Raw genomic sequence first — 16,581 nt, 5'->3', positions numbered from 1 at the left:
GCGAATAAAGAGAAAGAGATGTATTTATTGGAAGTTGTTTACGGAAATATAGCTAATAAGTGAGCGGATATGGAAAGCGAAGGAAAGGTGTAAGAGGAAATGGTATAAGTAAGAAGAGCATGACAGTTATTAGTAGAGGGTGTGTCAGTATGTGACTAATGATAATTATTGGTAGAGGATGTGTCGGTATGTGACTATATTGTTTCTCTTATTTTCGTTTCTACAATTTGCCGCTTTTACGATAGTTAAAAAAGAACATACAAATTCAAAAAAAAAAAAAAACAAATGACCGAATGAATGAATGGCAGAATGAAGCATAACGATAAAATAACTAAAAAGAGTGTAGCTCTTTCTTGCTTATTGTGATCACTGCATTTTTGCTTCTCCTCAAAAATACATTGGTCGAAAGAAAAATAATTATTACATTTCAAAATTTGAGAAATAAAATATACAAATTATTTCATTGCTGGCAAGTTTAGAATTTTGGGGGCTTAAAGCTTTCTTGCTTGGTTATTCAATATTTATTTTTTTAATATTAAAGGTTGATTACAATTGATACAATTATTTTCAATGAATGTTATTTTTATATATCAAAGAAAAGTATAAAAAGATATTTCACATAAATTACAAAAAATTTATTTAAAATTTGATAATATTCAAGTGTATATTGTGTTTTACAACTCGGCCAACCTGACTTAAGACCGTCCCCGGTCATATAACATAAAAACTAAATTAAGTTAAAAACTATTTTAAAATTCTTTATATATAAACAGTTAATTATAATTGAGATAACAATCCTAACAATCCGATAAAAGCTAATATTTCATAACTCAGTTAATTCTTCAGCAGAAACGACCCCATTATTATTATTTCCAAGCCACTTTCTCATTTTATTAGCTTCAACAACGCCATCATATGGTAATTGAGTCAACTGACAGTTTTCTACATCTCGCACCACATATCTATCATTTCCTAAAATCTTATATACTACGTAAGGGCCTTTAAACCTCTGTATGAGTTTTTTGTTTGTTCCCAAAACCGAATCTACCTTTCTTATGGAAGTCATAAGTCATAAAATCTCCCACTTCATATTCTTGTGCCCTAGCACTTTTTTTAAGAAATTGTTTAAATTATATTCCTCCGTTTTCTTAAAAGCTGCAGATGCATTTAATCTAATTTGCTCCAGATTACGCGTTTCATTAACATTTATTCTATTATCTAAGTACTCTGTGAACTCATCCACTATTTCACCCCTCTCTTCTACGCCGAATAAATGTTTACTAGGAGAATTTCCCGTAGTACTGTGAACAGAATTATTAATAGCATATTCCACTTGGAGAAGTTGTTGGACCAATCTGCATGGTTAAGTGGATGACTCAGTTTACCTAACATAGTTTTCAAAACTCTATTTACTCGTTTCACTTTGCCCATTTGCTTGTGGAGAGGCGGTAGCTACTTTAGTATGTAATATGTTTAGCTTTAATAAAAAGTTTTCAAAATCCAACGACGTAAAACATGTACCTCTGTCACTTACAATGCGTCTTGGACGACTATAATAACTAAAATATTTATCTAAAGCAGCATTAATTTCTTTGGCACTTGTTGAATTTGTCGGATAAAGAGCGGTACGCAGATCACAAGAAAGTAAAAATTCCATATAAAAAACGCTCAAGAAATGCTCAAGAAAATTCCTTGTGGTAAATTTTCTTGAGGTAGTACGCAGTTTACAAGAAATTTAGTACGCTACTTTACTACTATTTTTTCATCAAATTTGCGTACGGCAACACCGTTTTCCTCAAGAAATATGTCGAGTGCCATATATTCCTTGAAGAAAAAAGGTAAACAAACTGGAAAAATAAGCTAAGAACATGGTTTTTTAAATTTTTCTGCAATAAATAATTATTATTTTATTTCAGAAATGGAAATAACAATAGCCGCAGCACCAAAACGCAAAAAGCGCATAGCGAATTTCACGGCAGAGGAGAAACGGGCACTTATAAGGGAAGTGACATTCTTTACATTTCTTTTGTTTATGTGTTCTTCTTCTTGCTTGTTTCACTATTCACCGTGGATATTTAAACGTCAAAATTACTTCCATACTACCATTTTTCACGCAAGAAAAAAGGCTAAATTTTCCTTGAGCAAATACTTGTGATCTGCGTACCGCTCTTAAAGTTTAACGAATTTTGTAAAGGCATCAATCACGACTAACAAGTGTTTCCGTTTAGATTGAATTGAAGGTAGAGGATCAATATGATTTGTGTCAAATGGTTCAGGTTTTTTAGGTATATTAAACAAATTTACTCGAACGGGCTCTGCATAAATAATACTCTTGAGACAATTTTGTATAAATTTTTCAACTTTTTGTTTCATTTCCGGAAACCAATAATGTAAAAATAATGTCATCACGGTTTTTTGAACAGATTGATGCCCTATTTTTTCATGTATCAATCTTATAATATTGTCCTCCATTTCTTTTGGCACATAAAGTGCAACTTTTCCTTCTCCTTTGTCTCTATAAATTAAACCATTTGAAAATTTAAAGTATTTTACTTCTTCTTTTTCCATGCGCTCTTTTAAAGCTCATATTTCAATAACGTCTGATTCAGTGATATCTGGACGTTTTGCAACTGCTTGCATAACCAACATTTTATATATGAACATATTGGCGGCTGACATTTTTGTCAAATTCATTAATAAGCTGCTCACAAAAAACTGCTCATATGTTATTGCAGATATTAGCTTCGTTCGGGTATTCCAGTTTTCTGATGATTTTGCAAATTTTGCAGGTTTTTCTGTTCGCGTACCCGGCTCTCCAACAAAAAATGAAGAAAAAGAGAGAGTAAAGTTACATTTCATTTTGCTGAAAGTTGCAATTTTCTGTTGGTAAAATTTTTGCCAACAGCAATTTACAAACAGAAAAACAGCTGATTGAAAAACTGCTGGTTGTAATTTACGCAAATTGCGAAATTTAATTCAAGCATTGCAGCCGGAAAATAAAGCATTGGAAAAGGTATGTGTTAAGGAAAATAATGAGTGCGAACATCTGGATGAATTGGTGACTCTCACGGAACAAGATGGACAAACTTTACGAGCTTTCCATTTTTTCCATTTTTCAACTTTTTATAATTTTTTTGTACCGCTAAATAATTCATCAGCTGTTCGCAAATTGTAATAGTTTTTGATGGATTTCTATTCGCGTACTTTTTTACATATTTTTCTCTATGAGATGAAACAGCTGATAGTTGCGAGGATTTTGGCTGTTTGTAAGTTTCTGTTGGAAAAATACGCGAACAAAGCTATTGTAGAACAAGTAAGGAAGGCTAAGTTCGGGTGTAACCGAACATTACATACTCAGTTGAGAGCTATGGAGACAAAATAAGGAAAATCACCATGTAGGAAAATTAACCTAGGGTAACCCTGGAATGTGGTTGTATGACATGTGTATCAAATGGAAGGTATTAAAGAGTATTTTAAGAGAGAGTATGCCATAGTTCTATGGATGGACGCCATTTAGGGATATCGCCATAAAGGTGGACCAGGGCTGACTCTAGAATGTGTTTGTACGATATGGGTATCAAATGAAAGGTGATAATGAGTATTTTAAAAGGGAATGGGCTTTAGTTCTATAGGTGAACGTCTTTTCGAGAAATCCCCATAAAGGTGGACCAGGGGTGACTCTAGAATATGTTTGTACGATATGGGTATCAAATGAAAGCTGTTAATGAGTATTTTGAAAAGGAGTGATCCTTAGTTCCCTAGGTGGACGCCGTTTCGAGATATCGCCATAAAGGTGGACCAGGGGTGTCTCTAGTTGTACGATATGGGAATCAAATGAAAGGTGTTACTGAGCATTTTAGGAGGGAGTGGGCATTAGGTCTATAGGTGGACGCATTTTCGAAATGTCGCCATTAGGGTGGGCCAGGGGTGACTCTAGAATGTGTTTGTATGATATGGGTATCAAATGAAAGATGGTAATGAGTATTTTAAAAGGGAGTAATCCTTAGTTCTATAGGTGGACGCCTTTTCGAGATATCGCCATAAAGGTGGACCAAGGTTGTACGATATTGGTATCAAACGAAAGGTGTTACTGAGCATTTTAAGAGGGAGTGGGCATTAGGTCTATAGGTGGACGCCTTTTCGAGATATCGTCATTATGGTGGGCCAGGGGTGACTCTAGAATGTGTTTGTACGATATGGGTATCAAACGAAAGGTGTTACTGAGCATTTTAAGAGGGAGTGGGCATTAGGTCTATAGGTGGACGCCTTTTCGAGATATCGCCATTAGGGTGGGCCAGGGGTGACTCTAGAATGTTTGTACAATATGGGTAGCAAACGAAAGGTGTTACTGAGCATTTTAAGAGGGAGTGGGCATTAGGTCTATAGGTGGACGCCTTTTCGAGATATCGCCATTAGGGTGGGCCAGGGGTGACTCTAGAATGTTTGTACGATATGGGTATCAAACGAAAGGTGTTACTGAGCATTTTAAGAGGGAGTGGACATTAGGTCTATAGGTGGACGCCTTTTCGAGATATCGCCATTAGGGTGAGCCAGGGGTGACTCTAGAATGTTTTTACGATATGGGTATCAAACGAAAGGTGTTACTGAGCATTTTAAGAGGGAGTGGGCATTAGGTCTATAGGTGGACGCCTTTTCGAGATATCGCCATTAGGGTGGGCCAGGGGTTACTCTAGAATGTTTGTACGATATGGGTATCAAACGAAAGGTGTTACTGAGCATTTTAAGAGGGAGTGGGCATTAGGTCTATAGGTGGACGCCTTTTCGAGATATCGCCATTAGGGTGGGCCAGGGGTGACTCTAGAATGTTTGTACGATATGGGTAGCAAACGAAAGGTGTTACTGAGCATTTTAAGAGGGAGTGGGCATTAGGTCTATAGGTGGACGCCTTTTCGAGATATCGCCATTAGGGTGAGCCAGGGGTGACTCTAGAATGTTTTTACGATATGGGTATCAAACGAAAGGTGTTACTATAGGTGCACGCCTTTTCTAGATATCGCCATTAGGGTGGGCCAGGGGTGACTCTAGAATGTGTTTGTACGATATGGATATCAAATTAAAGGCATTAATGAGGGTTTTAAAAGCGAGTGGCCCTTAGATGTATATGTGAAGGCGTTCTCGCGATATCGACCAAATGTGGACCAGGTGATCCAGAAAATCATCTGTCGGGTACTGCTAATTTATTTATATATTCAATACCACTAACAGTATTCCTGCCAAGATTCCAAGGGCTGTTGATTACGCCTTGTAGAACTTTTTCATTTTCTTCTACTTAATATGGTAGGTGTCACACCCATTTTACAAAGTTTTTTCCAAAGTTATATTTTGCGTCAATAAACCAATCCAGTTACCATGTTTCATCCCTTTTTTCGTATTTGGTATAGAATTATGGCATTTTTTTCATTTTTCGTAATTTTCGATATCGATAAAGTGGGCGTGGTTATGGTCGGATTTCGGCCATTTTTTATACCAAGATAAAGTGAGTTCAGATAAGTACGTGGGCTAAGTTTAGTAAAGATATATCGGTTTTTGCTCAAGTTATTGTGTTAACGGCCGAGCGGAAGGACAGACGGTGGACTGTGTATAAAAACTGGGCGTGGCTTCCACCGATTTTGCCCATTTTCACAGAGAACAGTTACCGTCATAGAGTCTATGCTCCTACCAAATTTCAAAAGGATTGGTAAATTTTTGTTCGACTTATGGCATTAAAAGTATTCTAGACAAACTAAATGAAAATGGGCGGAGCCACGCCCATTTTGAAATTTTCTTTTATTTTTGTATTTTGTTGCATCATATCATTACTGGAGTTGAATTTTGACTTAATTTACTTATATACAGTAAAGATATTAAATTTTTTGTTAAAATTTGAATTTAAAAAAAAAATTTTTTAAAAAGTGGGCGTGTTCTTCATCCAATTTTGCTAATTTTTATTTAGCACATATATAGTAATAGTAGTAACGTTCCTGCCAAATTTCATCATGATATCTTCAACGACTGCCAAATTACAGCTTGCAAAACTTTTAAATTACCTTCTTGTAAAAGTGGGCGGTGCCACGCCCATTGTCCAAAATCTTACTAATTTTCTATTCTGCGTCATAACGTCAACCCATCTACCAAGTTTCATCGCTTTAACCGCCTTTGGCAATGAATTATCGCATTTTTTCGGTTTTTCGAAATTTTCGATATCGAAAAAGTGGGCGTGGTTATAGTCCGATATCGTTCATTTTAAATAGCGATCTGAGATGAGTGCTCAGGAACCTACATACCAATTTTCATCAAGATACCTCAAAATTTACTCAAGTTATCGTGTTAACGGACGGACGGACGGACGGACATGGCTCAATCAAATTTTTTTTGGATCCTTATTATTTTGATATATGGAAGTCTATATCTATCTCGATTCCTTTATATATGTACAACCAACCGTTATCCCATCAAACTTAATATACTCTGTGAGCTCTGCTCAACTGAGTATAAAAAAATACCTTTGCTGTGCCAATAAGAGGACGACGTAAACTCAAAAAGCGAAAGTGGTCGTCAGCGTTTGTCGTATTCATTATTTCTTCAAAATCTTCTTAAAAAATCTAACAGAATATGTAATATCATCACCACTGAATTTTGTAAGGGCATGTTCAATATCACAAAAACTGCATTAATTTGGCTTGTTCTAATTAACGCAAGTGTTTTTTTTCCAAAGTAGCAACTTCAATTTTTTTTCTTAAATAGTATAATTCTTCGTCTACAGGATTACCGATAATACCACTGGTGCTGCCTGCTTTATTCAATATTTATTTTTTTAATATTAAAGTTTGATTACAATTGATACAATTATTTTAAATGAATGATATTTTGTATGCATCAAATATGAATATCAAAGAAAATTATAAAAAAAATATTTCACATAAATGACAAACATAGTTATTTAAAATTGATAATATTCAAGTGTATATTGTGGTTTACAGGGGTATTACAATGTAATGATCTAACCTTCGTTGGCCACCGTGGTGTGATGGTAGCGTGCTCCGCCTATTACACCGTATGCCCTGGGTTCAACTCACGGGCAAAGCAACATCAAAATTTTAGAAATAAGATTTTTCAATTAGAAGAAAATTTTTCTAAGCGGGGTCGCCCCTCGGCAGTGTTTGGCAAGCACTCCGGGTGTATTTCTGCCATGAAAAGCTCTCAGTGAAAACTCATCTGCTTTGCAGATGCCGTTCGGAGTCGGCATAAAACATGTAGGTCCCGTCCGGCCAATTTGTAGGGAAAATCAAGAGGAGCACGACGCAAATTGGAAGAGAAGCTCGGCCTTAGATCTCTTCGGAGGTTATCGCGCCTTACATTTATTTTTTTTTTATTTAACCTTCTTTGTGTATATTGTGGTTTAAAGGGGTATTACAATGTAATGATCTAACATTCGTTGTGTGGATTGGGGAAAAACCCGATCAGACTTATTATTTACAGAATATCGGCTAGTCTATCTGTAGAAATATACTCAATTTTGATAAATTTTATTTTTCTTTCAATTTATTCCCTTGAAAATTGATATTAAAATCGATATGTTCTAACCTTTTGTGACATGGGGGATTACTTGCTATACTAATACAACCCTGATTGTCTTCAAATATCTTAAATAGTGCATCAAGATCTATTTTCATACTTTTTTAGTAATTTTCTCAACCATATAGCCTCTCTGACTGCTTAAAATAGTGACATATACCTACTCTGCTTCAGTTGATTGAGCTGCACCTGAATTTTGTTTCTTTGTATTCCAGCAAATTAGAGATAATTCGAACATTTTGAATAAATATCCAGTCGTGCTTCTTCTGTCATCCTCACTTCCACCATAATTAGAATCAATGCTTCGTAATTAAGCTTAACTGAAAGTGGAGTGATGATACGTATATGAAACTACTTTATTTTCTCTTATATTTTTTGTCGCCCTCCCTCCTAATACGGTTTCAGTAGTGGTGTAAAAGTTTAAACTATATTTGAAAAACCTAACGAAATACAAGAAAAATACAACCTAGTTCATTGAAAACAAACAAGATAGTTTGTATTTCGATAGTTCTTTTTTACAGTCGGCCGTTTTTTCTTTATTTTTTCTGGCAAATGAAAATATTGTTTTTAGTTTAAGAAAATTTGTGTTTGCATAGTGTCATCCCTAGTTTTATTTTTTCTGGCAAATGAAAATATTGTTTTTAGTTTAAGAAAATTTTGTATTTGCATAGTGCCATCCCTAGTTTTAAAATTCATTTCATTCCAGTCATATATAAATATTGTTATTACCGTTCCATACCCACATTCATGTTACTCAGTACAACTCAAGTCAGTTGCATTTGAACCACCACTAAATAAACACGCCTAAATCTAATCGGTTGTCTCACAGAATTCAGAAGTGAGGTGAACTGTATTATACATATAAACAGAAATAATTAAATACTTAAATATTGAAAATCGCGTTTAAAATCGAAAATGGATTTAGCAAAATTGAGTGTAGTGCAACTCAAGGCAGTTCTCGGTGAGCTGGAGTTGAAAGTATCCGGCAACAAGGTGGAGCTAATACAACGCTTGCAGGAAGCCGACGCAGAAAAGGTGGCAGAGGGGGTTGGAGCAATATGGGCAGATAATTGTACGGAGGAGGCAGCAGCAGTGGTGGATGGTGAGGAGAGTGGACTCGAGACACAGGAATGGGGGTACAAGGCGAGTGGAAGCCCTTAGTGCGGAGTTGAAAACTTTTTGTAAACGTACGTCGCCAAGCATGCCTGTACATGCACAAGTCGCAAACAACGCACGGTTACTTACGTCGCAGTCAACGCAACGCATAGCAACGCAAAACGCAGGCACAGCTTCTTTTCAGGATAAATCGCCGTACAGCGTAGCAGCACAAGTACATGCGTCAATAGCATGCCAGCCAACGCCAGTGCAGAGTAACAGACAAGGTATTTCACCATCATATACACATTCACCAGCAGAAGCAATGGCACCAGCGTCGTTTTACACAAATCGTGAGTATACAGATATATTGTCACAAGTACATGCATATAGAGAACAGCCAGTCGTAGCAGTAAGAGAACGACACACGCTACATGACATATCTTCGGTTTTGCGACAATGAGAGCCCATCGGTTGAGTTTGTGCAACAAATCGAGCAGCTAAGAGAAGTTTACAATTGGGAAGAAGACTCTTTGCTTATTTTTGCCGTATTCAGCAAACTCAAAGGTGTTGCCAAGCGTTGGGCAGATGTGCAGCCAGTATTTAGACAATGGGGTGAGTTCGTTCGCGTATTCTTATTAGATTTTCCATATGTGCATAATGTTGCTGATGCACACATACGTTTTATGAATTCAAAGATAGGGAAAAACAAGTAAGGAAGGCTAAGTTCGGGTGTAACCGAACATTACATACTCAGTTGAGAGCTATGGAGACAAAATAAGGAAAATCACCATGTAGGAAAATTAACCTAGGGTAACCCTGGAATGTGGTTGTATGACATGTGTATCAAATGGAAGGTATTAAAGAGTATTTTAAGAGAGAGTAGGCCATAGTTCTATGGATGGACGCCATTTAGGGATATCGCCATAAAGGTGGACCAGGGCTGACTCTAGAATGTGTTTGTACGATATGGGTATCAAATGAAAGGTGATAATGAGTATTTTAAAAGGGAATGGGCTTTAGTTCTATAGGTGAACGTCTTTTCGAGAAATCCCCATAAAGGTGGACCAGGGGTGACTCTAGAATATGTTTGTACGATGTGGGTATCAAATGAAAGCTGTTAATGAGTATTTTGAAAAGGAGTGATCCTTAGTTCCCTAGGTGGACGCCGTTTCGAGATATCGCCATAAAGGTGGACCAGGGGTGTCTCTAGTTGTACGATATGGGAATCAAACGAAAGGTGTTACTGAGCATTTTAGGAGGGAGTGGGCATTAGGTCTATAGGTGGACGCATTTTCGAAATGTCGCCATTAGGGTGGGCCAGGGGTGACTCTAGAATGTGTTTGTATGATATGGGTATCAAATGAAAGATGGTAATGAGTATTTTAAAAGGGAGTAATCCTTAGTTCTATAGGTGGACGCCTTTTCGAGATATCGCCATAAAGGTGGACCAAGGGTGACTCTAGAATGGTTGTACGATATGGATATCAAACGAAAGGTGTTACTGAGCATTTTAAGAGGGAGTGGGCATTAGGTCTATAGGTGGACGCCTTTTCGAGATATCGTCATTAGGGTGGGCCAGGGGTGACTCTAGAATGTGTTTGTACGATATGGGTATCAAACGAAAGGTGTTACTGAGCATTTTAAGAGGGAGTGGGCATTAGGTCTATAGGTGGACGCCTTTTCGAGATATCGCCATTAGGGTGGGCCAGGGGTGACTCTAGAATGTTTGTACAATATGGGTAGCAAACGAAAGGTGTTACTGAGCATTTTAAGAGGGAGTGGGCATTAGGTCTATAGGTGGACGCCTTTTCGAGATATCGCCATTAGGGTGGGCCAGGGGTGACTCTAGAATGTTTGTACGATATGGGTATCAAACGAAAGGTGTTACTGAGCATTTTAAGAGGGAGTAGACATTAGGTCTATAGGTGGACGCCTTTTCGAGATATCGCCATTAGGGTGAGCCAGGGGTGACTCTAGAATGTTTTTACGATATGGGTATCAAACGAAAGGTGTTACTGAGCATTTTAAGAGGGAGTGGGCATTAGGTCTATAGGTGGACGCCGTTTCGAGATATCGCCATTAGGGTGGGCCAGGGGTTACTCTAGAATGTTTGTACGATATGGGTATCAAACGAAAGGTGTTACTGAGCATTTTAAGAGGGAGTGGGCATTAGGTCTATAGGTGGACGCCTTTTCGAGATATCGCCATTAGGGTGGGCCAGGGGTTACTCTAGAATGTTTGTACGATATGGGTAGCAAACGAAAGGTGTTACTGAGCATTTTAAGAGGGAGTGGGCATTAGGTCTATAGGTGGACGCCTTTTCGAGATATCGCCATTAGGGTGAGCCAGGGGTGACTCTAGAATGTTTTTACGATATGGGTATCAAACGAAAGGTGTTACTGAGCATTTTAAGAGGGAGTAGGCATTATGTCTATAGGTGCACGCCTTTTCTAGATATCGCCATTAGGGTGGGCCAGGGGTGACTCTAGAATGTGTTTGTACGATATGGATATCAAATTAAAGGCATTAATGAGGGTTTTAAAAGCGAGTGGCCCTTAGATGTATATGTGAAGGCGTTCTCGCGATATCGACCAAATGTGGACCAGGTGATCCAGAAAATCATCTGTCGGGTACTGCTAATTTATTTATATATTCAATACCACTAACAGTATTCCTGCCAAGATTCCAAGGGCTGTTGATTACGCCTTGTAGAACTTTTTCATTTTCTTCTACTTAATATGGTAGGTGTCACACCCATTTTACAAAGTTTTTTCCAAAGTTATATTTTGCGTCAATAAACCAATCCAGTTACCATGTTTCATCCCTTTTTTCGTATTTGGTATAGAATTATGGCATTTTTTTCATTTTTCGTAATTTTCGATATCGATAAAGTGGGCGTGGTTATGGTCGGATTTCGGCCATTTTTTATACCAAGATAAAGTGAGTTCAGATAAGTACGTGGGCTAAGTTTAGTAAAGATATATCGGTTTTTGCTCAAGTTATTGTGTTAACGGCCGAGCGGAAGGACAGACGGTGGACTGTGTATAAAAACTGGGCGTGGCTTCCACCGATTTTGCCCATTTTCACAGAGAACAGTTACCGTCATAGAGTCTATGCTCCTACCAAATTTCAAAAGGATTGGTAAATTTTTGTTCGACTTATGGCATTAAAAGTATTCTAGACAAACTAAATGAAAATGGGCGGAGCCACGCCCATTTTGAAATTTTCTTTTATTTTTGTATTTTGTTGCATCATATCATTACTGGAGTTGAATTTTGACTTAATGTACTTATATGCAGTAAAGATATTAAATTTTTTGTTAAAATTTGAATTTAAAAAAAAATTTTTTTAAAAAGTGGGCGTGTTCTTCATCCAATTTTGCTAATTTTTATTTAGCACATATATAGTAATAGTAGTAACGTTCCTGCCAAATTTCATCATGATATCTTCAACGACTGCCAAATTACAGCTTGCAAAACTTTTAAATTACCTTCTTGTAAAAGTGGGCGGTGCCACGCCCATTGTCCAAAATCTTACTAATTTTCTATTCTGCGTCATAACGTCAACCCATCTACCAAGTTTCATCGCTTTAACCGCCTTTGGCAATGAATTATCGCATTTTTTCGGTTTTTCGAAATTTTCGATATCGAAAAAGTGGGCGTGGTTATAGTCCGATATCGTTCATTTTAAATAGCGATCTGAGATGAGTGCTCAGGAACCTACATACCAATTTTCATCAAGATACCTCAAAATTTACTCAAGTTATCGTGTTAACGGACGGACGGACGGACGGACATGGCTCAATCAAATTTTTTTTGGATCATTATTTTGATATATGGAAGTCTATATCTATCTCGATTCCTTTATATATGTACAACCAACCGTTATCCCATCAAACTTAATATACTCTGTGAGCTCTGCTCAACTGAGTATAAAAAAATACCTTTGCTGTGCCAATAAGAGGACGACGTAAACTCAAAAAGCGAAAGTGGTCGTCAGCGTTTGTCGTATTCATTATTTCTTCAAAATCTTCTTAAAAAATCTAACAGAATATGTAATATCATCACCACTGAATTTTGTAAGGGCATGTTCAATATCACAAAAACTGCATTAATTTGGCTTGTTCTAATTAACGCAAGTGTTTTTTTCCAAAGTAGCAACTTCAATTTTTTTTCTTAAATAGTATAATTCTTCGTCTACAGGATTACCGATAATACCAATGGTGCTGCCTGCTTTATTCAATATTTATTTTTTTAATATTAAAGTTTGATTACAATTGATACAATTATTTTAAATGAATGATATTTTGTATGCATCAAATATGAATATCAAAGAAAATTATAAAAAAAATATTTCACATAAATGACAAACATAGTTATTTAAAATTGATAATATTCAAGTGTATATTGTGGTTTACAGGGGTATTACAATGTAATGATCTAACCTTCGTTGGCCACCGTGGTGTGATGGTAGCGTGCTCCGCCTATTACACCGTATGCCCTGGGTTCAACTCACGGGCAAAGCAACATCAAAATTTTAGAAATAAGATTTTTCAATTAGAAGAAAATTTTTCTAAGCGGGGTCGCCCCTCGGCAGTGTTTGGCAAGCACTCCGGGTGTATTTCTGCCATGAAAAGCTCTCAGTGAAAACTCATCTGCTTTGCAGATGCCGTTCGGAGTCGGCATAAAACATGTAGGTCCCGTCCGGCCAATTTGTAGGGAAAATCAAGAGGAGCACGACGCAAATTGGAAGAGAAGCTCGGCCTTAGATCTCTTCGGAGGTTATCGCGCCTTACATTTATTTTTTTTTATTTACCCTTCTTTGTGTATATTGTGGTTTAAAGGGGTATTACAATGTAATGATCTAACATTCGTTGTGTGGATTGGGGAAAAACCCGATCAGACTTATTATTTACAGAATATCGGCTAGTCTATCTGTAGAAATATACTCAATTTTGATAAATTTTATTTTTCTTTCAATTTATTCCCTTGAAAATTGATATTAAAATCGATATGTTCTAACCTTTTGTGACATGGGGGATTACTTGCTATACTAATACAACCCTGATTGTCTTCAAATATCTTAAATAGTGCATCAAGATCTATTTTCATACTTTTTTAGTAATTTTCTCAACCATATAGCCTCTCTGACTGCTTAAAATAGTGACATATACCTACTCTGCTTCAGTTGATTGAGCTGCACCTGAATTTTGTTTCTTTGTATTCCAGCAAATTAGAGATAATTCGAACATTTTGAATAAATATCCAGTCGTGCTTCTTCCGTCATCCTCACTTCCACCATAATTAGAATCAATGCTTCGTAATTAAGCTTAACTGGAAGTGGAGTGATGATACGTATATGACACTACTTTATTTTCTCTTATATTTTTTGTCGCCCTCCCTCCTAATACGGTTTCAGTAGTGGTGTAAAAGTTTAAACTATATTTGAAAAAACTAACGAAATACAAGAAAAATACAACCTAGTTCATTGAAAACAAACAAGATAGTTTGTATTTCGATAGTTCTTTTTTACAGTCGGCCGTTTTTTCTTTATTTTTTCTGGCAAATGAAAATATTGTTTTTAGTTTAAGAAAATTTGTGTTTGCATAGTGTCATCCCTAGTTTTATTTTTTCTGGCAAATGAAAATATTGTTTTTAGTTTAAGAAAATTTTGTATTTGCATAGTGCCATCCCTAGTTTTAAAATTCATTTCATTCCAGTCATATATAAATATTGTTATTACCGTTCCATACCCACATTCATGTTACTCAGTACAACTCAAGTCAGTTGCATTTGAACCACCACTAAATAAACACGCCTAAATCTAATCGGTTGTCTCACAGAATTCAGAAGTGAGGTGAACTGTATTATACATATAAACAGAAATAATTAAATACTTAAATATTGAAAATCGCGTTTAAAATCGAAAATGGATTTAGCAAAATTGAGTGTAGTGCAACTCAAGGCAGTTCTCGGTGAGCTGGAGTTGAAAGTATCCGGCAACAAGGTGGAGCTAATACAACGCTTGCAGGAAGCCGACGCAGAAAAGGTGGCAGAGGGGGTTGGAGCAATATGGGCAGATAATTGTACGGAGGAGGCAGCAGCAGTGGTGGATGGTGAGGAGAGTGGACTCGAGACACAGGAATGGGGGTACAAGGCGAGTGGAAGCCCTTAGTGCGGAGTTGAAAACTTTTTGTAAACGTACGTCGCCAAGCATGCCTGTACATGCACAAGTCGCAAACAACGCACGGTTACTTACGTCGCAGTCAACGCAACGCATAGCAACGCAAAACGCAGGCACAGCTTCTTTTCTGGATAAATCGCCGTACAGCGTAGCAGCACAAGTACATGCGTCAATAGCATGCCAGCCAACGCCAGTGCAGAGTAACAGACAAGGTATTTCACCATCATATACACATTCACCAGCAGAAGCAATGGCACCAGCATCGTGTTACACAAATCGTGAGTATACAGATATATTGTCACAAGTACATGCATATAGAGAACAGCCAGTCGTAGCAGTAAGAGAACGACACACGCTACATGACATATCTTCGGTTTTGCGACAATGAGAGCCCATCGGTTGAGTTTGTGCAACAAATCGAGCAGCTAAGAGAAGTTTACAATTGGGAAGAAGACTCTTTGCTTATTTTTGCCGTATTCAGCAAACTCAAAGGTGTTGCCAAGCGTTGGGCAGATGTGCAGCCAGTATTTAGACAATGGGGTGAGTTCGTTCGCGTATTCTTATTAGATTTTCCATATGTGCATAATGTTGCTGATGCACACATACGTTTTATGAATTCAAAGATAGGGAAAAACAAGTAAGGAAGGCTAAGTTCGGGTGTAACCGAACATTACATACTCAGTTGAGAGCTATGGAGACAAAATAAGGAAAATCACCATGTAGGAAAATTAACCTAGGGTAACCCTGGAATGTGGTTGTATGACATGTGTATCAAATGGAAGGTATTAAAGAGTATTTTAAGAGAGAGTCGGCCATAGTTCTATGGATGGACGCCATTTAGGGATATCGCCATAAAGGTGGACCAGGGCTGACTCTAGAATGTGTTTGTACGATATGGGTATCAAATGAAAGGTGATAATGAGTATTTTAAAAGGGAATGGGCTTTAGTTCTATAGGTGAACGTCTTTTCGAGAAATCCCCATAAAGGTGGACCAGGGGTGACTCTAGAATATGTTTGTACGATATGGGTATCAAATGAAAGCTGTTAATGAGTATTTTGAAAAGGAGTGATCCTTAGTTCCCTAGGTGGACGCCGTTTCGAGATATCGCCATAAAGGTGGACCAGGGGTGTCTCTAGTTGTACGATATGGGAATCAAATGAAAGGTGTTACTGAGCATTTTAGGAGGGAGTGGGCATTAGGTCTATAGGTGGACGCATTTTCGAAATGTCGCCATTAGGGTGGGCCAGGGGTGACTCTAGAATGTGTTTGTATGATATGGGTATCAAATGAAAGATGGTAATGAGTATTTTAAAAGGGAGTAATCCTTAGTTCTATAGGTGGACGCCTTTTCGAGATATCGCCATAAAGGTGGACCAAGGTTGTACGATATGGATATCAAACGAAAGGTGTTACTGAGCATTTTAAGAGGGAGTGGGCATTAGGTCTATAGGTGGACGCCTTTTCGAGATATCGTCATTAGGGTGGGCCAGGGGTGACTCTAGAATGTGTTTGTACGATATGGGTATCAAACGAAAGGTGTTACTGAGCATTTTAAGAGGGAGTGGGCATTAGGTCTATAGGTGGACGCCTTTTCGAGATATCGTCATTAGGGTGGGCCAGGGGTGACTCTAGAATGTGTTTGTACGATATGGGTATCAAACGAAAGGTGTTACTGAGCATTTTAAGAGGGAGTGGGCATTAGGTCTATAGGTGGACGCCTTTT

The sequence above is a fragment of the Eurosta solidaginis genome, chromosome 3 (assembly GCF_040869045.1).
Source record: "Eurosta solidaginis isolate ZX-2024a chromosome 3, ASM4086904v1, whole genome shotgun sequence".
Lineage (NCBI taxonomy): Eukaryota > Metazoa > Arthropoda > Insecta > Diptera > Tephritidae > Eurosta > Eurosta solidaginis.
The sequence above is the reverse complement of the archived record's forward strand: the minus strand, read 5'-3'. Positions refer to the sequence as shown.